A 25,014-nucleotide genomic window follows, 5' to 3' on the forward strand; every position below is an offset into this window, starting at 1 on the left:
CCAGTGCGGGCTTGGGAAAGACAGGTCCTGCTGGACACCCTGATCTTCTGTGGCAGGGTGCCTCACATGGAGAAGTGAGGGAAAGGCTGGGCTGCCTACACTTTAATAAAGGAGCAAAATTTAAGAATTTTTTAAATTTTTGACAAAGGCAAGGATTTTAGCATTTTTATGGAATGCTTAAAATGCAGTGACTTCTGCTGCACAAAACCAGTTTATAACTGTCGAAATAAACCACTGGTTGAGATTTCCCTTCAGTTCAGTGCAAAAACTGAATTCTGCTTCGTAGTGTAATAATATTGCCAGTTTCTGTTTTATTGACTTCTAACTTCATGAGAGCTTTCAGGTGATATTGTCCATGCATAGGGAATAAGGGAATACCCCAAATAAAGCATATAATCTGTGAATATTTGTTTCGCACATTAGTCTGTACTTGAACGGTGAGCAGAATAGTCCATGCCTAAGGGACTGGAAGCTGAAGGATCACCACATTTCTTGCCCTGTGCTGATGGGCAAAGGAGTTTTTGCCACAGCCATCATTATACAGGTGGGGCTGCATCATAATGCCATTGAGTTGGGGCTCAACTGCCCCAGCTGAAGTCTTGTCTATGCAGCATCTATTTTTTTCTCCAAGTAAATTAATGTATAATTTCATTCATTCTAAAGAATAATAAAGCTCAGCCCTTGCAGAGTGAGTTAGGGGGTTACACCTGCTGGTAGCACAGGCACATCTACATATTCACGGCGAGTACAGAGTGGAACATTCGTGTAATGTCCTAACATTATATGAGGAGCAAGCTGCCTGTCTGAAGGGATAGAAATGCCTGGAGAAATTCTGCAATAAAAGTCACAGTGCAGGTTTTGGAATATTGGGCAGGATATCTCCTAAAACAAATCACAGCAGACAGATTTTCAATACCTACTGCTCTGGTAAGGCCCAAAATAGCACTGTTGTGAAGTTTAAGTCCATCATTTGTCAAGCACAGTAGTCCTATAGTGGCTAGTGCAGTAGTGTAGTTCAGATTGTGAAATCAGTGCCAATGTGAGCCAAAAGCTTGGGGTAACAGGAAATTACCATACAGGAGAATTGCTTGTGATTGAACGCTGCCCAATAAAAATTCTTCAGCCACCTTGCAAAGAGCACTTTCGGAGAGACTGTGGCTTCATTTCAGCAAAGTGATTGCAACTGAGACTCACACACCCTGACTGGCATGAAACTGGATCAGGGGAGGTTTAGATTAGATATCAGGAAAAAGTTCTTCATCTAGATGGTGGTTGGGCACTGGAAGAGGCACCCCAGGGAAATGGTCACAGCACCAACCTGAGAGAGTCCAAGAAGCATTTGGACAAGGCTCTCAGTCACATGGTGGGATTCTTAGTGTTGTCCTGTGCAGTGCCAACGATTCTATGTTTCTAAACTACTAACAACCATTGAATAGGAAGGTGTAATCAGCTAATTTCTATATACAGCTGGATTTGGGTGATCTTTAAGGTCCCTTCCAACCCAAACCATTCTATGCTTCTAAGAAATCTCTTTTTCAAGTCTGTGTTTCCCCCAGTTTACTTAAACCAGCTCTTGAGTTTAGATAATTCAAGCATATGATTCTTTTTCCAGACATGGTGGCATGCCTTGTTCATTAGAGATCTGTATCAGTGTCTTTCTATGAGAACATCATCCACATTGATGTTAAAATATACATACATATAAAAATAAAAAGGTGAGGAAAAAGAAAAAAAAAATAAAAAGGTTGTCAGCCCAAGGAAAAAAAAGTTCAGGGATATTAATAAATATTTGTGTTTGAAAAAAAGCCTTATTAAGAAGAAGATAATCATAGAATCACAGAATGGCCTGGGTTGGAAGAGATCTTAAAGATCATCTTATTCCTTCCACTAGCTCACATTGCTCCAAGCCCCATCCAACCTGGCCTTGAACACCTCCAGGGATGGGGCAGCCTCAGCTTCTCTGGGCAAATGAAAAAGGACAATAATACTTTATTGATCCAGTGACCGTGATCAGAGAGAACAGGTAACAGGCTCCACTTTAAATGTGACACAAGTCAGAATGAAGAGTTCTCTTATGTATCCATCAGGATGAACAACTCAACCCTTGTTTTTATGAGGTCCAAATTCCCATTTTACAGCCCACAGTGGACCAACAACTTCTGCTGTGAGAGAAAATTCACATCCATACAAAGAAGAGTGATTCCAGGCTGTCCTGTGGATCCAGCCATGAGCAGGTGCTCCTCTTCTGTGCTTCAGGGCATTCAGCTACTAGGACAGCAAAATTGCCCAGAGGCTTTCCTGTCATCTCCATTAAGTGTGAAGAAGGAGGTCTGACAGAAGTTCCCAGGCTGTGGAATCTGCCAGTAAGTCACTAATTGACCTGTGACAAACAAAACATCTGCAAACACCTGTAAAAAAAAAGAAAAAAAGGTAAATGTGATTCAGCTATGGTGCAGACAAAGGAATAGATGACCTGCTGAGCTCTATTCTGTTCTCTTATAATTGAAAATGAAAGTGAACCACATGTAATAAAGGGTTTGCTTTATGCTTGTCTTAGTTATAAGCATGGGAATTTTTCTTATGTGAAGTGGCTATCATAGTCTATAGGGTGTTCTTTAAATAAGAAAAGAAACAAAAAAATGATCTATTTGTGTTTTTTTAATTATAGAGCTGAGTAATCAGGTATTGTTTTGGAAAGCACTGAGCATAAAGACAAATGTGAAACATACTGGGACTCCTTTCATAAAATTAATGAGAAAAAAAAAAGACATTTATTTCAGTAGTCCAAGGATTTCTCCAAACCCAGGGACACAAAATACACATAATGTTTTTTTGTAGTGATGCATCTGACTGTTGCACAATTTGCTGTGTAAAGGTGCGCCTCTTTTATGGAGAAGGGAAGATATTAGTGAGGTTTCAAGTACTGATGCATGAATTCCTTCATTCATGTTCTTTTACCAGTCACCTACATAGCATTTAGTAGAAAACTATTGTTTTCTACATCTGGAGAAAAAAAGATTAACATCACTTGCTTCTAAAGAGACCTGAAGAAAATGTTTACATACAATTTCTTCATAGGAAGCAAAAGCAGCAATCTAATGCCATTGGAAAGACTTGCACATTCCAAGGACAGCCTCTTCTGTCTACAACATCTCACAGCAGTGAGTCTTGTAATGGCAGTTCAGAGCTGACCTACACAGAGTATTAAAAATTGATTTCAGTTGAGATAAGACTATAAAGGTGCACATAAATCGTGCTCTTGGAATTGATATAAACATTTCATTAGTTATCTGTTCTCTAAATTTGTAATGGTAGCACCCCTGGGATAGAAGGGGAGGCTGGTACCATCTGAAAATCCACATTCTGGCTGAGAGTATTTAAATAATGATTGACTATATTAATGTGAATATTATCTGGGGACGTTAAATCTCTTAGTCAGACTTCCTGTGGTTTGCATGCCAGTTGTTTTCTGAAATACAGAATTAGGGGTGTGGGTGGCATTCACTGGGAAGTCCATTTACATCAGGCAATTACTTTTTGAACAAAATCACACCTTTCATTTCACTGGGACCATGTAGAATTGCTCTTTTTCTATTGTCACAGCTGAATTATGTTCAAATTGTCCTCTGAGCAATGCAAGGAGTTATATCTTTTAAAATTTTAGATTTTGTTAGATAAACTGAGTCACATAGAAAAGTGAGTGATAAAAATTCTGTCAGCTATTGAGCCACAAAGCCCAGGAATTTCACCTTCTTCATTCATTTGCCCTGTTAATTATATAGACCTTAATTAAACAGATCTTTGGAGATGAGTTGGAGCATAGTAAACAGACAAATATAAGGATAAATCTACCACAGGGAAAGAATCATGTGCTAGCTGCTCTTTAGGGCACTTACCAGGCAATAACAAACTGTGGGGAAAAATTTTCTTGACAAAAAGAATATAAAAATGTCAGTACAACTCAGCTGCCCAGAAATATGTACTCGGGGTTAAAAAAATCAAAGAAATTGAGCCAGAAGTCGTCCGCTCTTAATTCTATCTCAATCCTTGGGACTAATGTATCTCACTAATTAAGCCCATCTGGAATCCTGGAGCCAGATGATAAGAAGTATGGAGCACAGGGGTTCTGGCCAGGTAAATTTGGGCATTGGAAGGAGCACTGGCTGTCCATTCCGTGGGCCAGCAATCTGGGAATTTGGCCTAACCTGGTCTTTATGTTCTTCTCTTTTTTTTTTTCCCCCCCAACTACAACAGCCAAGCATCAAAAAAGGAATGAACTGCAACTGTCTTAAATTTTTTATAGTGATGAGGAAAAGCTACAAGGTCATGGGGAATAGCATAGAAAGAAGTGTTTTGGCATGGTTTGTTTTAGAAAATTAAAATATAACAAAACTGCATAAACCCTAGTAAGGCAGGTGCCTGTGTTAGCATTCATAGAAGGTTTCATAGAATGAGGAACAATGCAAACCATTTTAATTACAGCTGGTGCATTCTGGTGGAACATTAGTTTTACATCATGAAACCCACCATCACTTTCAAAGCTGTGAGGTTACTAAAACATTGCTTTTCTGTTCAATTGTGATTGCCAAGTATGATGTGAATTTCCCCTCCTAATGCAATTTCATGCACCTTTAGGGCAGCATCTCTGTGAAAATTGACCTATAATTTGGGTGAAATATTATTGTAATATCCATGTTGGAAATGGAGCATAAAATTATACTAATATGTACACACAGGCCACATTTGGTTATTTTCAGGGCCTTGTTTCAAGACTATTGTTTTATCTACTAGATTATTTTCAATAGGAACCTTTTTGAATAATTTAGTAAATATCTGGAGTATTAATTTTGATCTGAGAAGATTGAAATCACTATGACTCCATTGCCTTTCTTATATCAAAGCAAGTGTCTTAAGAATCAAACCCAGGTTATAAACTCTAGAGATGCTATTTAAAGACACAGCTGGATTCCTCACTTGTAGCTGTGACATCTGCAAACACCAGAGTTTAAGTGTGTTACACTTTGCCCCTTTGAGGACCTCTTTTCTTTCATTTAGGACACTAAAACACTTTCTTAAGTATTGACCAGTGGAATTCTAGGACATACCCTCAGGGCTTTTATTTGTGGGGAGTTTTTTACTAAAAATAGAAAGTTAGAATCATAGAATCCTAGAATGGTTTGGGTTGGAAGGGAACTTAAAGATCATCTGGTTCCAATCCCCTGCCATGGGCAGGGACACCTTTCACTAGACCAGGTTGCTCAGAGCCCCATCCAGCCTGGCCTGGAACACTTCCAGGGATGGGGAATCCACAGCCTCACTGGGAAAAGAAATCTTAAATCTCTCAGCAATCAATGAATACAGGCAGGTGCTCCTGTAGGATCCCTCATCCTGTCATCTCCAAGCTGCCTGAGAAAAATATTCTCCAGCTTCTGAGCAAATTCTGAATGAGCAACTTTTATTTCTAATGTTTAGCCCACTAAAGTTGTGTGAGATGAACAAAACCAGAAGTGTCCAGATCCAGAGAAATGTGTAAATACTTCAGTCTAGCTGAATCTCATAAATTTCAGAGACTTCGGGTTTGGTTTTGAACCCATGTAACTTTCTGGGAGAAACCTCCTTGTGGTTCCCAGCATGCCCTGATTGTTGTGCCCAAACCATAAGTCTTAACACTATACAACTGCTTGTGAAAAATCCCTGATGGGGAAATAAGTTAAGTCTGAGCAATATTTGCAAATCGCAGAGATGTTATTAATTTTTGCAAGCTTGCCTAAAACTTTTATTTGCTTATATTCCTAAAAATTCAACAGAAATAGAGACCCAGTGATCTCTTGCATGGCTACAATTTCCAAAGTCTTTTTCTGCCTTCCAAGAAAGTTTCTGCATATCACAGCAGGGCTGTAATTACTACAGCACTGCAGAAATGTGCTCATGCTAAAGAAAGAGCCTAATTATCCTCCTATTTCCAGCTTGTCTTTCTTGGTGCAACACTTGTGTCAGAGCATTGCCCATAATCACACATGATCAGTTTGGGTCTATCTTTAGGTCTCTTAGCACCTGTATTGTGTAACTGAGTTGATTTGAGGGGATGTTTTACATTCCAGGTATCTGAAACAGTGCATTTTGGACCTAAAAGACTCAAGGGAGAGAATGGATGATCTCCACATTCCATCAAGCTGGACAGGAAGTAAATATTTACAGGAAAGAATTGAATTAAGAACAAATAATGTGAATTATAATAAGAAAAGAAATTTCATTAAATAGGAGTCTGCTTGACAATAAGAAAGAAAAGCTCCTCTATCAAATTGTCCCTGTGGGACTGTAGCCTAATGCTCCTCAGGGTGAAATCCTCAAGCTGTGAACATTATTGTCTGTATAAGAGGGGTATCTATGCTCTGTGTCACCAAAATATTTTAGCAATGTGTTACTCAGCACTTTTTTTCCTGTTTCAACAAGATTTAGTCTTAACTTGGACTAAATTTAGGACACTTTAATGAAGAAACTTTTTTCTCTGTACAAAGCAGAACTGTCACTGTAAAGTTGGAGAGTGGCTCAAACACTGACCCAAAGTGATGCCCTGAGAGAGAATTAATAGCAATGCATTTTTTCTGTCATACCAGCTTCTACATCAGATTTTAGAGTTGTCTCTAAATTTGAGATTTATCAACTGGATAGTGATTAAGATAAACACAAAGCAAAACATTCTGACTGCTTTTGCACTCAGACTGATCAATTCCTTCAGACCTTCAATCTTGGAGTATAAATCAGAAGAATTATAAAAAAAGGAAGGAGCTTCTCAGCACAATTTGAAAAAGGGTCTTCCTATTATACTTTAGTTTTTTCACCTGCTGCATCATTTTAACTGTTTCCAGCCTTCCCCGCCTCAGCATTGTTACCAAATATGCAGTGCATACTTACACAAATAAAATATACTGAAATCAGAGGACATTTATAAATTAGATTACTGAGTAAAACAGTCTTTATGGAAATCCCCTCCATGAGCAAACCTCATGCACATGGTTGACCACATTACAAGAATTTGGTGGACCTTTACGAGGGGCAATAGAATTTAAAAGTTTATGAGTAGCGAATTGATTTTATCTCAAGTGCTTTAAATTCACCACTACTAAATGTCAGTTGCCTGTTGAATAGCAAATGGGATCCTTAACAGGAGTCAGTTAATCTTTGTGGTGAATTATTCTTTATATAATACTCAAATACTGTTAGTCTCTACGTAGACAAGGATGGTGAGGACACGTCCTCGCCTCACACAGTTCAAACTGAAAATCTGATTCTGGAAAATCACTCTCGCATGAATTTATTGTATCAGTCTCACTGAACTCAGGGTTAAAATTCTTCTATACATTTAAGCACACATAAAAATTTTGTATATGCATTCAAAAGTATCACTTGAATCTATTTTTTTATTCCATCTCTATTTGATTCCACCTCTGGTTTATTCTTTCTGTTTAAAACACCCAGACAAGGTATTGGAACACAACCAATAAATTTGTGCCTTGTAAGTCTAATGCTACAGTCAATTTCTTTATTATTGAAAAAATGAAATGGTAAGAAGCTTCCTACAGTCAAGACAAATTACAATTATAGACATGCTTGGACTTCACCTTGAGGGGGTTTGCACTTTAAGGAATAAACAACATTTTTTGACATTCAAATAACAAAGGTGGATCCAGCACACATTCCTGAGTGACTGAAAACCTGGATCCTTCCCCTTCCTTTTTCTACCCTACCCTGTATTTCTTCCTGTCAGTAAAGGCATACATTTCTAGTTTGATGGCTGAAAACCAATCCCTTTAAATCAATAGGATCCTTGACACTGAATTTAAGAGGAATAGGCTTTGGCCTTGACTCTTTCAAGACAGGAATATATCATTATTTAAAGCCATCTCTGCAGAGGAAGTGGTTCAGGTGTTCTGATGTGCCTGTGGCTGAACTTCCAGACAGCAGACATTGAACCCCAGTACTCTGGATTTTAATGCATGAGCTCTCCTGCCTGAGGTATGGAAGGCTCCTCTATTTGCTCACTGACCTTTGTAGCTGGGCCAGCCAATATTAGCAGGGGAAAAAAGGCACCAGCAGATGGGCTACAAAGGCCAGCACCAGCTTGGAGACTGTGCTTAGAGCTTTTATATTAACCAGAATTGTGCATTAAGAGGCAGAGGAGAAATGAGCACCCTAAGAACAAGCAGCCCTGCAGCCACTGCAGCTAAAGGGGAGAAAGAAGGGGAAGAAGGAATTGTTGAGGGCTGTATTCCCATTTACTCCAGCACTTGTCTGCATGTCTCTCTTCCCTGGTGGGATGGGAGCAGTGATGCTGCTTTGCTCTCCTGGATTCCCTGGTTTGTGAGATCCTTCCTCCAGCTCTTACAGGTTTGTTGGAAACTGCTGCATCAAGGAAGTAGCTGTGGTTTCAGAGGGCAGAGCATAAATGGGAGTGGCATTGGAGGAATGGATATCTCCAAAACTGCCCCTAGTCAAATCCATGCCCAGAGAATCATGGAATCATTAAGGCTGGAAAAGAGCTCTAAGATCATTAACTAACACTGCCAGGTTCACCACTAAACCATGTTCCTAAACACCTACATGAGTTTTGAGCCCAAACAATCTAGCTATTTCACCTAAGGCAATGTTATTTCTTTACCAGTGCTAAGGGAAATAAAATTAAATGATAAAGACATGAAGTGATTCAAGACCCTTTGGAGGCATCAAGTCCACTTTGAGAATCTTTTGTGCAAACCATCTAACAAAAACATTAGAGGCATTAGTTAGATAATGAGTACATATATGCTGTGGTGTGCGAGTTTATATATGTTCATGCACATCCACACATCCAGTTCTGGACCTTTTATTCAGACTTTCACAATCAACATATTTGAGAGAGTTATTCCCACAGAATCTCTTAAAAATAGTGCAAATTATGATACTCAATGGCCAGTTTTAATTTTTGGATGACAGCCTGCTTTCAGTAGATGTTGTTAATGTAATTAAGTGTAAGCAAAGCAGAAAGAGAGAATACTGGAGAAATTAAAAGAGTAATTTTTGTGCCATCACTGCAAAGCAAATAAAAATAGTATTTCCTTTTCATTTAGGAACAAAGAAAAGCATATCTTCCCCCACTCCTTGCAAGTCTGAAATGTACATTATTGCTCAGTCCACCTCTTGCGTTCATTTCCTTCTCTCTTTACTCCTTTGGCTTTGTGTTTTCAGCTGGGAGCCATCCTACCTAGTAGACCACTCACATATTTATAGCCTGGCAAATTGATTAATCCAGCAACCTGAAGTGTTGCCTGAGAGGCACAAAGATTGAACACTGAGGAAAGAGACCTAGAATGGGGTAAAGTGCATAAACCAGTCTGCTGCTAAGGTGGTCTTGGTAAGCTAAAAAAGTGCAGTACCCCTTGTGACTGTGATGATAAAAGTGAATATAAATTCCTTAGGCAATCTTCATCTTTTTATGCATTTATTTTCTTTTTCTTTTCTAAGATGTTTATTCTTGGCAATTAAAACCCTGGAATCTTTGATTTGCTTCTGTACATCTTCTGCAGGTATCATGAAATGTTCTGCTGGTCTCTAAGATTTAATGCAAAAAAACCCTAAAAACAAAACAATCATGACTTGGTTCTTATTCTGGTTGCTGGCTGTAACTTCAGGAAATTCAAAGTAGAGTCTTTGAAGAAATATTCACTAATTTAAATAAATTAAGAACATTGGAATTGTTAAATTTGGCATTCAGGGTTTCTGTTGGTTCCTTTGTTACCCAGACGGGATTGATCCTCCAGGAGGAAAGGTCAAGGCTAGGTGAGAGGCTTAGTCAAGGAGCTGAAATTGCAAGAGCTTTATCTGCATGTGAATAGCTTTTCTTTTCCCCCTCAGCACTAATGGTTTCCATTTCCAGCTGTCTGCCCTGCAGAGATGAGCCAGCTGTTAGTGAAGCCACTGCTTGAAATTACTGCCCCAGATATAAAGATAAACCAGCACTTGGGTCGTGTTAAAAGCCTGAACTCCAGTGGGGTCAGCAGTTGCTCTACATGTAAATCAGTTTTCTCAGAAGCAGAAATGGGGTCAGTGAAGGCTTGTGGGGGAGAGCAGAAAAGGGGACCACCACAGATGATTCATGGTGTGTTGTGATTAAAATGGGTGATCTATGCAGAACAGAGATGAGACAGATGAATAAGATGAAATATTATGAATATTAAAGAAAGAGATAAGGACATGTTTGTATATATTAGAGCAGTCAGTATCACTGATTTCTAAAGAGTGCCAAAGGCTGTAATCAAGTAGTTAAAGGTTGCTGCCTTCCTTCTTTTTTGGTGAGATATATTTGCATATTTATTTTGCAAAATCTCTTGCAAAATAATTTAGGTCTACCAGACAACACAGAGAAAATGATGACGTTTGATAATAGTGGATGCAATGAAACAATGAAATGTAACAGACACACACTTGCATAAATATATTTATACAAAACTTACTACAGTGATTCTTCAGCCATCCTCTTCACTTGGATGGATTAGAAGGAAGATTTGACAGACACTGTCCCTGTGGCTGTAGCTTTATGACAATGTGCTCACACATTTTTGGGACACGTTAGGGCTGTGTCTTGTAGGTGATAAATATGATCGAGTCTTTAGCACTAGACAAGATTTTGCTTATTTTCTGTGAAATAAGATTAGCACTGACACCAGTGAGCAGCCCAATGCAACAGCACCAATAGCAGTGAAGCTGCTTTTATTGAAATCCTGACAATTCCCATGTCCTGCAGAGAGCAGCAGTCGCTGCGAGAATAGTGTTGAACATAAATAAAGTGAAAGTATGGAATCCGCCTTATGAAAGGTTTTCCATGTTCTGCCATTTTACACACCAAAAAATACGCTTTATGTATAGAGTCCCATATGTAAAGAGTCCTGGGAAGAATAACCTCACTGATCAAAAAGGTTGAACTTTTGGGCTGACAGCTAATGAGGCATTGCCCCATCCCTGGAAGTATCCAAGGCCAGGTTGGATGGGACTTGGAACAACCTGGGATAGCAGAAGGTGTCCCTGCCCACGGTTTTTTACTTAGATTGGCCATAATAATGTTTGCCACCTATTATTGTTACCAAAAAATTGAAACAGAATGTCCTGGTGACACCTCCAAATAATTCAATCTTTCCATCATCACAGGATGGAATTAAAAACAAAACAAACCACAAAACAAGGAACATCTTGTCCTTTGTAATTAGTGCCTTTTCCTGTTTCATTTATATATAGAAACATTTCTACATAGAGAAGTTAAAAAATAATGTAAGGGATATAAAATTGGAACTGCTGCCAGGTTTTAAAATGTAGTTATGATATGCCCTATAATTTTGAAATCCTGTTGTGAAAGAGTATTTGTTGTACCATCAGTTTTGTCACTTGTACTTTGTCTTGTATATTATCACGTGATAGAAAAATAAAAATCATATAAAAGTTCAACTTTGAAAAAGTGAAAATGGAATAATGTATATTTCTCTCTCCCCTCCAACCCAAAAATTCAAAGGAAAATCAACTTTTTTTGGATCATTTCCATTTTGATGGAATTGTGGCTTCAAAAACCAAATGGTTCTGTCAACAAATTTCACACTGGCTCTATTGCTAAATCAGTCATTTGAAATTAGAAACTGCATTATGAAGGAACTCTTCAGTATGATCACACTCTAATTCTGTTTGGGTTTCTGAGTTTTTTTCTTTTCCTGCAGAGTCCCTGCCCCTTTGAAGGTACAAAGTGGCTGTTTCAGATGCCTTCTCCTTCTTCATTGCTTAAGTGCATTTTCTGCTTGGCCTTGAAGGCAGAACTATTAATTACTCACTGGAATTTTCATGTTTTTTTCAGCCATCTTACATCTGTGTTTCTCCTGAAAAACATGAAGAAACCTTTGTGACTTCCCCAAGAAATAAGCAATGGACTGTTTTACCATCATAAATTTAAAGAACTAATAGATGAAAATATTACTGATTATTTTGAATGTCTAATTTAAGGAACATAGTTGTGAAGCTATTAGCACTTTGGAGAATTAAAGAATAGCACTTATTTTGTCCCAAACCATGACTTAAGAGTGTACAATTCTTCTGAAAATCAGACAGTTACCAAATCAGACACCAGAAAATGAGGCTCAGAGCACTGTGAAATTTTAGTTTGAGTATTTTGACAGCTTCACACTTGGTTTCAGGAGAGGGTTCAGCATCCAAAGAAACTCCCTGCCCAAATCACCTCCTGCTTCTCCTCATGGGAGGTGATGAGCCCTCAGGACAGGCAGGGCACAGCACAGCAGGAGCAACACCCTGCCCCTCTGACATGGTACTGGCTCACAGCATTCCAAGAATGGCCTCAATCAGTTTGTGCATTTCGAGAACTCTCCTTCATGTGAAAGCACTCTAAAGTGAAACTAATCTTCATTTTATTACATCTTTTCTCCAGTGGTATTTGGCAAAGAAATCTGTGTTTAATAGCAATAGGAACAGCAATGGTCAAGCTACTCAATCTGGTAGTCCCACCTTGGTTCCTCGTTTTTGTGAATGCATGTGTGGCTTTAAAAAGAAGGTTGGAAGACTGTTGTGTCAGTGAAATGTGTCATCCTACAGCCTCCAAGGAACGGACACACTGACAGGCTATCACCTGTCACTGGTACCTTCCTAAACATCATCATTTTGAGACAGGAATAAGACTCACAACTGCAGCTATGTCCATTAGAAATGAAGGTAACTTCAGATGTGGAGAGGCATTTAGGGTGTGAGCAAAAGTCCATGTTTCTGGACAGTGTGAAAAGAAGACAAATGGGCTCTCAGTAAAATCAGTAGGATACTGATTTTAGGACTTCTTGACTCAGCAGGTAGTGAACTTCTGAATTTTTTTCTTACTACACAGAGTTGTGAAAACAGTCTTTTTAGATTCGGGAAAGCTTTGTGAACAACAGAGGGTGAAAGAAATGGACTTGGATGTAGTTTCTAACATCACCAATCAACTGGAGAAGGACATATGAGAAGTGACCAGAGCACCTTAAAGAGTCTGTGATATTGCATAGTCCTGGACCAGATGGACTGTTGGTCTTATCAGAAACACACTTCTCATGTTCTCAGGGATAAACTGCTGTACTTATCTTCTGGCTTATCTGAGCCTCTGTGTCTGTATGGCCTTTTCATGTGGACAAAGAAGGCAAAGTCTCATGACCGAGTCCAACCATCTTTCATTACAGACTTGGCTATGTTATAGCACCTCACCTCTTCTGAGGTTTTGAGAGAGCAGACAGGAAATTGCCACCACTCAGAGGACAACAATACCTTATTGTAGCAAGGAAAATTGGTTGCAGGTGAATTTGAACAGAAAAGATCCCATTTGTGGTCTCCAGGTGCATCCACACAGGTAAATTATTCCTTCTTCACATTCTGGGGCACGTGTGGCTGTGTACTTTGTGCATCTCAGCAATGACAGATTCTCTCTGTCACACAGCATTGAGGAATCCTCAGATTTTTTCCCAAGATTAGGTAATGAGATCCAGCTCTCTTGCAGTGCCCCTTTTCAGTGCACTGAGATTTGTTCACCCACTCTTGAAATAGATAGAATAATTCTTTCAGGAAGACATTTAAGGACTCAAAAGGAGCTAGTTCTTATTCTAGCCTTAGTCATCTATCCTTGCTAGTCATTATAAATGTACTTAAAATGCTGTAGAGTCTTTACAATTTTCTAGCAAATCTTTTCCTTAATGACTCAAAAATTTTCTCTCACAAGAAAAATACTTCAAATTTATCTGAATTAACCTCATTCTGTTTTGATTGGATTCATCCACTTCTCTCATTCATTTATACACTGTTGCAATTCAGCCGTTTTCTGCAGTTGCTACTCACTACATTAGTCCAAGAAGTCAGCCAAAGTACTTTTTTATTATTTTTACTAAATGACATATAAATAAAGATGTGTAGTTATATATGCAGATGATCTCAGTTCTCATACTAAAGATTTATACTGAGAAGTCAAATGTATCTGTGAAGTTTCTTTTTTCCAGTGGAATTCACAGTGCATGGAAGATAGTAATAAAAATTTTGCAAAAGAAAATGGACTTCTTTTTGTCTCCAAGCAAATATTTCTATGGACAATGTTTGAAATAGGTTCTTCTTTTTTTTTTTTTTTAATTCCTCCTCCAGAAACAGTACTTCACAAAAGCATTTGTTTTTCTATTACTTTATATAGCAGTTGAGAAACAATTCATGGCAATTCCTTGCCTCGCATTTTGATACAACTCACTATTACCAGCTTTCACAAAATGAATATACAGCAGGTTCTCTGGCCAGCTCCTGTGGTTAGTAATCATCAAATCCAAGAACATTTCAGTGGTGAACATTATAACAAATCTTCAGGGCCTAATTTCTTTAACTCCATCTCTTTTTCTTTCTTTTTAGAGGTGTCCTGGGCATATTTGTTGTGTCAACTACCTGCAATCTAAATTCAATGACTCTTCCCTTAAAATAAAACCTGGTGCTAAGATTTTGTTGGAAAAAATTGAAAATGGGTTTTGATATGAGAGGATGAGAAGAATGAGAAGGAAGGTATCTTAACTTTTTCTCAGCAGATTAATTGTTCCCAGTTTTCTGAACAGCCATTGAATACCATGCAAAGAGCCCTGGGAGACTTAAATCTGACTTCCCACATGGCTGCCCTGTGCTGCTGGGATAGGTGTTGATATGAAAGAGCAGAAATCTCTTCCCAAGAGGCTCATGAGTCTGTTTTTCCCTGAGCTGATAGAAATGCCCAACGTGACCTTGTGATACTTCCTCCAGTTTTTTTCACAGATTGTCTCATTTATTGGTTCATTGCTCACTGATTCTGTTCTTTCCATGGTTAATAAAGAGCAGTCTTTTATTGGAGAGCATTCACTGCTGTAATGCTGACCTTCAGGTTCCTAAATACATTTCTAGTAAAAGAGCAACATCTCTGTCAACAAGCCAGGAACCACACCACTAACATTATCACTCAGATCAGGTTGCTCTGGAAATATCAGTGGTTTTAGAATTAGAATTTATGCCAGCATCTGGTAGCAGGAATTTCATTACAGCAAACAGGTTACTCTAAGAAAAGACGATGTAATTTTGTCTCTCCCTCCACTGAAAACTCAATGAATTGCAATGAAAATAACAGAATTGCTTTCAGTGATGTCAGGGTTCTCACCTCTGCAAATGAAATGAGCTTCAGCCTGACTCATGCAGGGGCTTATCAGCATTTTGTGGCAGTGGTGGCTTTGGAGATTGCATGAGGGAATCTGCTGAGTGCAAGTGAGGAGTGCCTGGCCTGCTTCTACCCCTGGCTTCACTCTGGAGCTGCATTTATAGATATTTACCAAAACTTCTTCCATGCCACAGTGAAGGGGTGTGGAAAAAATGACAGGAGAAATTCTCTACTGGTTAAAAAATGAGCCACAGAATTTCTGTCCTAGGGATAAAGAAAATGTGAGATAAAATGTACATCCTCTATCTGATTTCAAGTCTGTCTAGGGCGTATTTAAAGAATTCTCTGGTTTCACTCCACTACCAACAGCCCTAATTGGCCCTGAGGAGTGATGACCTGCCTCAGCTTTGTCACAGCTCTGTCTGTACTGTGCTACCTCCTCTCTCTTCCTCCTGTACCTCATCCTGCCCACTCCTGGAGTAGGAGGGACTCTGCCAGGGATCTGTGAGACAGCTCTTGTGCAGCAGTACGGGCATCCTGCATGAAATTCCTCTCTGATATCTCTTCATACTCCTAGATTCGAGCGGGATCCTCATAAAAGGAGCCTGGCAAGTACAATAGGAGGGAACCTCCTCCTTCACACGCCTTTCATTTTGGTTTCAGAGGAACAGAAAAGAGGAATTATAAAGACATAACAAATCTCTCTTTACTTTAGCCTTGATAAATTCACACAAAAACCTGAATGTTTTTTGATCTTCTGCTTTGTATGGAAACAGCTGGGCTTTGAAATTGCACTGTACCTTCCAGCTTGATGTTCTTTATGAATAAGCAACTGTCACCAAATCCACCACTGAAAGAAAATTACCTGAGTGGCACTTCTTAGGGCCTTGTGGAAGTGAATGCTCCTGGACAGTTTCCAGGTGTGTCCTCATGAAGGCATAACTGAGTATCTGTGGCTACAGAACACTTGAATAATCTTACTGGGAACATCAGTTACATGTTTCAAATTGTGAAATAAAATTAGGTTAAAGCAAAGAAGCCAAAAAAGTTGAAAGAGTTAACTGCACATCTCTTACTGAATATCAGCTCTTGATGCTTTTGCAATTCTCATTTACATCTCTGGTTGAGTACAGACAATGTGCCATGTGCAGGTATTGTCTTTGCAAAAAAGTATAACTCCTTCAGACATTTAGCTACCCTGCATTCTCTTTTAATTCAGTGTTAGACCATATCTCAGGAAAGCTAAGGCTTGACTTAAGACTGATGCAAAAGGGGCATGGGGACTGTTAGAATAATTTTTAAATTACCACAATTTGAGTGAGTAAAGGGGAGCTACAGAAAAAGCAGCTACAAAATACACCTTTTTCTAATTGCTTTAACTTATTTTTAAAAACATATGAAATTCAAATACCTGAGTTTATGCTGTTTAATTTACATCTCAATAGAAATTGTAACTGCAACATTAGAAAGAGGTCTTTAACACCACGACTGCCAGGCACTGTCATGCTACAAGTTGCAAGCTCTAATACAGACATAAGGAAACCCACAAAGCAGATGGTGCAAGATTAAGGAACTAATCCACGAGGACAAGCTCATTTTTCCCTTCCTCTTTTCCATTTCATTCTACCTCTTCACTTTGATCCTTCTGAATTCAAGGTCTAATTTTTTTTTGGTAGTAAAATCTTCAATGCTTACTTGTTAAACCTCTGGTGTATATACTGTTAAGCACATCTGTCAGGACATTATATTACAGGACAGAAGTAGACTTAGAGCTGCTATAAATCACCCTAGATCTATCAAACCAGTAAAAAGTGCTAGAGAAATTTCATGTCTGAAAATCTAGCCCTTCCATTTTAATATTTAGTTTTCATTCATCTAAAATAATGAAACAGGATATATCAATATTAAAAAAAAAATTCTGTATGTGTGACCTATAGAAAATAATTGATGTAAATTATTGTGGATTAAAGTTGTCTGCACTGGATCTATCTGACACAGAAGTGAATAAATTTGAATGACTATATAATCAACCTGCACCAGCCCAGACTCAGAAAGCAAAAGGTTCCCACCTGAGCTGGCTCAAATTGCCTGCAATACAGCAGTGTTTGCTGCTCCTGCCTCATTTAGGTGTTTAAAACTTTCTTCTCTCCCACTTCTTTCTCTTTCTCATCCAATCACCCCAAAAACACACACACCTTCCCTCCCTTCCCCTCATTTTATTTTCAAAGAATTAATGGGAAACTTTGCCCATGGGAAACTCAGTAAGAAAGCGGCCAAAGTCCTGCTTCCAAACTGGTTTAAGATCTGATCTGGGGTTCTGAGTGACTGAGCAGCTGTTTTATCTGTCTGCTGTCCAGCTGGTATTTTACATCACTGCACTGAAATCACAGCTACGTGAGTCAATTAACTTAAGCAGGTAAACTTTCTTTCCCCCTCCTTCTGCCCCCACAATCAGCTCTTTAAGGTAGGATTTTGATTTTGTTGTATTTCAGTTATCTTCATCTGACATCCAGGCTACTGTGGTGTGATGCCTTTGTGGGAGGTCAAACAGCAGCAAAGAAGAAAATCAGAGAAGAGGGAAGAAAAGAAAAAGATAAGCTGAGGAACAGATTGCATTAATGCATGTGCATTAATTGTTCTTGGTGTGTGAGACTTTACAGTGATGAAATGCTTGATATAATGCAGCTTTTCATGCAGTAAGAAGCAAATGAAGGATGAAGCCAGAGACAGAAGTTGTTAATAAATACCTTTCAAATGCTACTGCCCGTGAGGCTGCTGCACCGACAAAGTGCATTGCTCCCTCACAAAAGCTTGAATGGATGTAAAGATTATCAGAGTGTTTTTTAAGAAAATATAGAAAATAATGGAATTAGGTGTAGACTACCTAATGAAGGGATAAATATAAGGGGACAGCTAAAAGGAAGGGAACGACTGTCTTTGTGACCTGAATTTTTGAGAGAACCTGTAGCAAGGTAAACACACAACAAAGATTTGCAGTGTCTGGGCAATGTGAGTTCTTCTCTGGCATTTGTGAAATTTGAGTTCTTCTCCTGTATTTGAATTTTTTTTTTTTTTTTTTTTTTTTTTTGTCATCTAGACTATAAATGGGAGTTGCCCCTTTATACATTCATATAACACCTGTCCATTTTTGGCCAGCATGATTCTGGTACCAATATTCTACTCACAACATAGGCTCAGTCCACTCAATAAGAGTAGCAAAACAAATCATTTTTTCAGTTGATTTCTATATTAATTTGTAACTTATAGCATATTTGCCTGTTTCAAATCATTTTTTAAAAATATTTCCTTCAGAGTTTGGGATTTTTTTATACTGTTATGCTGATAGACTGCCTCCCTGCCTGGAGTTGAATATTATACATATCTCGTTAAAGGAAAACAATATATGAACAATGTGAAGTACGTTTTGAAATGACACACCTATTTTTTCTTCATTTCTTTAACACTTTAAAATTTTGCAGTAAAAAACTTTACAGAGAAAGTTGTCAATTTTTCCCCTACTTTAATTTTAATTTTGGGTTATTTTCAGCTCAGACACTTTCCCCACAATTGCTTTAGATCTTCCTCCTCACAACGCTCACAGTCAGCGCCAAAGTCATTGTACTGGGAGTCTGTAGAGCAGAAAAATAATAATCCCACCATTTGCCCTAATTAAATATCTGCCTTTGGTGCTTTTTTTCCCACTCCACTCACAGATGCGAAGGCCATCTGTACCGAGCTCTTCATGTTGGCTTTGACATAGCTGTCACAGTTTAAATGTGACAAAAAAAAAGTATTTAGTACAAACTGTACAAACCTCTCAGGACTCTAAGTAAATCTCTGAAAAGACTGCCTTTAAATCCTTACTAATGTGGCTTCAACTCTTCTATGCTTGCAGGCTCGAGGTCAATTGGGTATCTCCTGCTTCTACCAAATAACTCACCCTGACTTCTTTGTAGCAGGTAAGTCTAGAAGATGTTGGAAAAAATTCAGTGTCATGTAACAGAGGAGTAGGACCTTGGCTTGGGTGCTTTCTTCTCTGCACATGTGTTAGGGATGAGCCTTGGGTGTCCAGGCAGTGGAAATACATATCACTGCCTTGTGACAGATGGGCCATTGAAAATTGCCAGAGGTGGAAGCACCAGGTCAGAGCTTATCATGTCTCTGAACTTGTTTAAAATTACAATGATATCAAATAGAGTCATTCAGGATGGTTTTTTTTCCTCAAAGAGGGAATTTTTTCTTTAGATGTTTCTCTTCTGAACAAAATGGGAAGGAGATGGGATCCAACAACCCCAGCTGTTACCATTAAAACCAATCCCTCCTTCAAGTTGAATGCAGGGGACAGGAATGATCCCATCCTTGGTCTTTAGGTACGGAAACTTTTCTACTATGGTCAACAAATAACTACAAATCATTCTGTGGCAATGATGCTTAATGAATTGCCAAAAAAAACTTTGTTAAAAGTGGTTTCAAGGAATTATAGTAAAAAAAACCTGTCAAATCCATAATGCAAACTACACAGAATGTCTCCACATGGCCATTGAGCCTGATGCACTCTCAGAAGGCTCTGTGCCTTTTGAATGAGGAGATTGACAGCCGGACTGACAGTCTCACAGAGTCAGACCTGAAACCAGTCAGAATTTACCTGTGAGAATATTACAGTGAAATTCTGCAGCTTTAGTAAAACCCAGAGAGAAGGCCAAGAAGATATTAATGAGAGAAGATGTTCTGGACACAAGGGGAGGATGTTCTTGTTATGGGACATTGAGAGTGTACAAGGAAGAACTTGTGGATAATATGTAGCAACTATACTTTTGCTTGTATAGCTGATTGTTTACTGCCTGAATGGTCATTGTTTGTTAGACAGCCTTGTCATTGCTAAGCAGCCAATCTTAAATTAGGCCACAGCCATTGTGAAGAGGTATAAGAATAGCAGTAGAGGAAATAAAAAAATCTCTCTACCTTTCTCGACTATGGATTACGACTAGTGTGGCTTTTATGTCCACCTCGACAACAGCCACATTTGAAGTCAGCCTTCAGGTGAGGTGTGCCTTTGTGCTATTGAAACATCCCATTTTAAATGTACTTCAAATACAAAAATGCTTCTTTTTCCGATTAGTAAGTCTTAAAAAGAAATGGGGCAGTTGGAGATGGTTTAAAGCATAGCAGAAGGCCGAGGAAAACTTCCTTCTCCTGTCTTTGGTTACAAAGCACTAAAATGCATTTGACATTTTACCTCAGAGCCAAACCCTGCTATGTACATAAAAGGAGAAGGAGGAGCAGGAGGAGATAAAGATGAAGGAATGTAAGATTCAAAGTGCTTTGTCTCTTAGGTACCCTCTAAGGAGCTGTAAATTTTTAAAAAAATCTAAAATTTTCCTTCCTACACTTACTGAATTCAGTCCTTTTAGTTGCTTTCTTTACGCCCCATGTTGAGCTGTAGATGACTCAAATAGTTTTGTGAGGGAGGTTAGGATACCCAATATGCAGCTGCATTCAGAAACCCTCTGGATTCACGTTTGAAGAAGGATCCCAGCCTTGGCTGCCTTGATTATGCTACTGCCCTACCCTTCAAATGGAAAAAGGATAATTTGCAGTGAGCCAGTGAGATTATTGTTCCACTGAAGACAAAAAAGAGTTCCATCAGTCTACACCTTCTGAAGATTTGGATCTATATCTTTGTAGCAGTAACTTTACAAACAATTTAGCTGTGGCTTTTTGTTTCCAATTTCATGCCTTGTATGTCATAATTCTTCTGAAATTGTCTGAAAATTTCTGAGAGTGTAAGGCACAGCAGAGAGCTGGAGCACTCACTGCCCAAAGACAGACACAGGGCAGAGCTAATGTGCCACAACCCCCAGCAGATGAATCACACCAGCACGTGGTTTCTGAGGCGGAGATGTCTCTGCCTGCTTCCAAACACAGTCAGGACAAATGCACACAATGGTTTCTTGTCATTGTCACCACCTGGAAAACAAAAGAGACTAGAAAAGAAGCCCCTCCTTGTCTTAGCAGTGTTGACAATGCCATGTTAAGGTGGTGCTGAAAGCCTGGCCTTTTCCCAGGCCAACAGCAATCCTCCGTGGATGTGTCAGCGTGCTGAGAGCTGCCCAGGGAGCTCCAGCCCACGCTCCTTTGCTCTGTGCTCCCCTTTCCCTCTGGCATTTTTATGAACCACCACTTCTTTTCAGTTGCTCTCTGTCAGTTGTTGACAAGGGGACAGATGGAACCCTCCAGCTCATTTGTGATTTATAGTCCAGCATGCAGTCCTGACCTCCTGTGCTTGTGCCCTGGATCTCCTGAAGATTTTAAGTCACTCGCTCACAGTGGTGAAGGAACGAGGGCCAGGGAGCTGCCTTCAAAACCATCCCAAGGTGGCTCCTAATGCTTTATTACTTGTGTGCTCCGTGGCATGATTTTGGCCTGGGTCTGCAAGCATTCTCCCAAATATAAATTGCAGGATAGCATGGCTGGAGATATTTATTAGTATCCAGCACATATGAGGCGACACTGTTTTCAAAGGAGGGAAGACAGTTTAGCCACCGTGAGACACCACTGGATTTCAAGGACAGAGGACAGACTGTTATTTAACAGCACAGGCACAGCTTCAGACAAGCACTGCAGAGGTCAGGAAATGTGGTACTGTCATGTTTGCAGCATGGCTTCTGCATTTCTTTCATAACCTGCTTTGAGCAGCTCTGTGATTACATGCTGGGTAGATAAGATGAGGTGAAGAGTATAGCAGGGTCACTGCATCTCAAGAGGGGCCACTGGAGTAAATTTCCCCTTGTACAACAGGTTACTCTCCTTTTCTGGCAGGGAGGATCTCAGTTTCACATTCTCTGTCTCCTAATTTTTAACCTGTCCTTGGAAGTCTGCTCAGAAATGCATCATCATCCTCATGTCAATGCCATTTCCATTTCCTTTGGCAGCCTGAACCCACATTTGTTTATAAAAGCAACTTATTTCAAATATTAACTGGTTATCTGAATAGCTGTTTTCAAGGTCAACAGTTTTACATTAATAGGGGTGGTCCAAAGAGGTAGAAAACGTGAATTTTTTCAGACCAAGATAAAAAAGACATTTGAAGAGTATCACTGTAATGGTATGAAAACTTACCTGGTAAATGATTTTTTTTCCTGCAAGCACTGTTGTGAGGGGATGCAGATTAGTGGGGTACTGGGCTGGCAGTGGGGTCTTCAGTTTTAGTCTCTGTTTCTGATTTATATTGAGACACTGAACTGGACCATCACCACTTCATCCACCTCATCTACATCTTTGGGAAGGCTCTGACACTCACTAGGTGCATGTTCATTTTTCAGCACAGGGTGCTGACTTAAATGAAGCACAAATTTAATGCATAAAAAAGGAACAGTTCAAATGAGACAACTGAGTCCTCAGCTGGGATGTCCTACAAGTTTCAGATGATGTAAAAAGATCTAACTGGAAAGGCAGAAAAGAATAATATAAAGAAATGAGTGTTGTGGTAGCCTGTTAACCCCCTGATTCTGTGATGTTCCCTCTGTTCCCTGCCCTAGCCCTGGCCACTCCCTCGGTTTCTCCCTATTTGCTCCTGTACCCCAACCCCGCCCTTGAGCCCCTGACAAAACCACCCCGGACCCAGAGCCCGGTGTTTCTCTTTCTGCCTCTGAGGGTGCTGGGACAAGATGTGAATAAAGCCATCTTACCACCCTCATGGGAGACCCTTCTCCACCTCCTTTGGCACCCACTGCGCTGTAACGCTGCTGGCTGCCGGAGCCAGATCGCGGGGCTGTCCCAAATGGACTCAAATGGGATGTGGCTGATCACACGGCCCTAGGAAACCCCCACTAGGAAACCCCTGCTAGGAGAGTCCAGCAGTTACAACAGAGTGTCTCCTTAATCAGGGAGGAAGATGACTTAACAGAGTGGTGGAAAAACTCTCTTGTTCCCTGTGTTTTGAGAGAAATGATACACACTTTCCATGGTGTTATTCTGAATTGCACTTCACAGGGTTGTCAAATACTTTAATAACCTCGGAAATAACTGTACAGCCTTGAGGATGCAAGATGACACCCACTACACAATGCAGCCTACCATCTACATGGTATAATGATGAAAGGTTACTGGTTTATTTATAAAATCAGTAATGAGCTCGAAAATGATGGTGTCATAATTGATTTAAAATTGCTCTATTAGAATGATTTATGCTCATTATACGAGCTCAAATTGGTTTGAGGGTTCATAGTCACTGTCTTTTGTCTAATTTCAAAATACATTTAAAATACCTTAAAGCAGAAAATTATTTGAGTAGGTACAGGATACAAAAGCAGGCTTGAAATAGAAGTAAATTTTGTTCTAGCAACTTAAATATATACTTCAAGAGATATGGGAGGAAAAAAGCAAAATTATATTGTTTACCTTTAATTTATAGGTCCAGATGCTGAATAAAACCGGAAAAAAGTCTTTCCTCTCTTTGTAACAAAAATAATATTTCATTGTGATGGGGAAAGAAAGGACTAATTTCTCAAGGATAGGTGACATCTTTGTCAAAGGAAGAGCACATTTAATTTCAAAATAGCACCGTAGCTGCAGCACTGGTCTGAGATGTGTCTGGATGTGGGACTTGAGTGAGATGCTCTGATGCTCCTCAGCAGCTGACCCAAAGAAGCCTTTCTCCAAAAGTCTCCTTTCTGTTTCACAGCGTGGGATTTTACCACTGCTGAACTGTTCATGAAATTAAATTATTTCTCTTATCTTTCCTGAGGCAATACCCTAAGAGGATTTCTCAAAGTAAATCCAGCCTTCATTACATCCTGTTCTTTGCTAGACAATCTGGGCATAATTCTGCTCTTGATTTCACCAGTGGAAATGAAATTACTCTGAACAGGAATGGGTTTACTGGAGGCTGACTCTAACTGCAGGTTTTTTCTACTCCTGGAAAAGAAGCAAGACTCCAATCGCCCCAAATTTGCTTTGAGTAGGAGTCCTGCTGCAGTTGAGTGTCAGCTGGAGATTGAACTACCCAGAGAAAACACCAGGAATACCAATACCCTCTGCTGTGCTCTGTGGGGTGGTTTCCTTTTGGAAGACCAAACCCAGGTCTGCAGAAATCCATACAAAGGCAAATAGCAAGAATTTTAAACCAGTCATGCACACAATGTACTTGCAAGAGCCATGCCAATGCATCATCAGGTTACAGAACAAACCCTAATTTGTATTTTGTGCATATGAAAACCCATCTACAGCATACAATACTCAATGAGTAGGCATGGCAATGACTGTCCTTAAACGAAAGTTAGATGCAATTAAAGGGAAAGCAAAAAAGCCTGGGAGTCCATGTGGCCTTCTGTGCAACTGAAAACCAGTATTTTTGTTAACGATATAATGATAGAATAAATCCAAGGCGTGGAATGGCTCACCAAATTACATAGCACATGTGAACATCATATGTTCAGGAAATGCCACTTTACTAAAAAAGTTATAAGAAAATTGCTTTTATTGAAGTATGCAAAGCCTGGCGAAAGAAAAAGAAAATTTTAACAATTCCTCCCTTTCTTGAAATGTGTGGGATAATTCACTATTAAGCACATCAGATGTTCATTGTGAGGAAGCTGTTGCTGAAGAGATCAAAATAGCTTCCATGAGACTTTTTGTCAATTTTCTAACAAGTTTCCATCTGCAGGTAGTTTTAGCTGCTAAACACAGATCCACTAACTGGGTTAATAATAAAAAAAAATCTTCAAATCCAAATCAGTTGTTAGTCTTACTCTGATTATTTTTGTGTTTGATCATATCAACGAAACATTAAGGAACAGGTAGTGAGTAGTTGTTTCTAG

General features: G+C 39.3%; 1 long non-coding RNA gene across 1 annotated transcript; it reads right to left on the reverse strand.

Moving 5' to 3' along the window:
- Positions 1–1,973: 1,973 nt before the first annotated feature.
- Positions 1,974–23,841, reverse strand: LOC109144919. The gene is made up of 2 exons (XR_002045959.1): positions 23,597–23,841; positions 1,974–2,408 (listed from the first exon to the last, which is right to left on the reverse strand). It is a non-coding gene; the product is annotated as an uncharacterized LOC109144919 (long non-coding RNA).
- Between the last annotated feature and the right edge of the window lie 1,173 nt (positions 23,842–25,014).

This window comes from Corvus cornix, chromosome 4 (assembly GCF_000738735.6).
Source record: "Corvus cornix cornix isolate S_Up_H32 chromosome 4, ASM73873v5, whole genome shotgun sequence".
Classification (NCBI taxonomy): domain Eukaryota; kingdom Metazoa; phylum Chordata; class Aves; order Passeriformes; family Corvidae; genus Corvus; species Corvus cornix.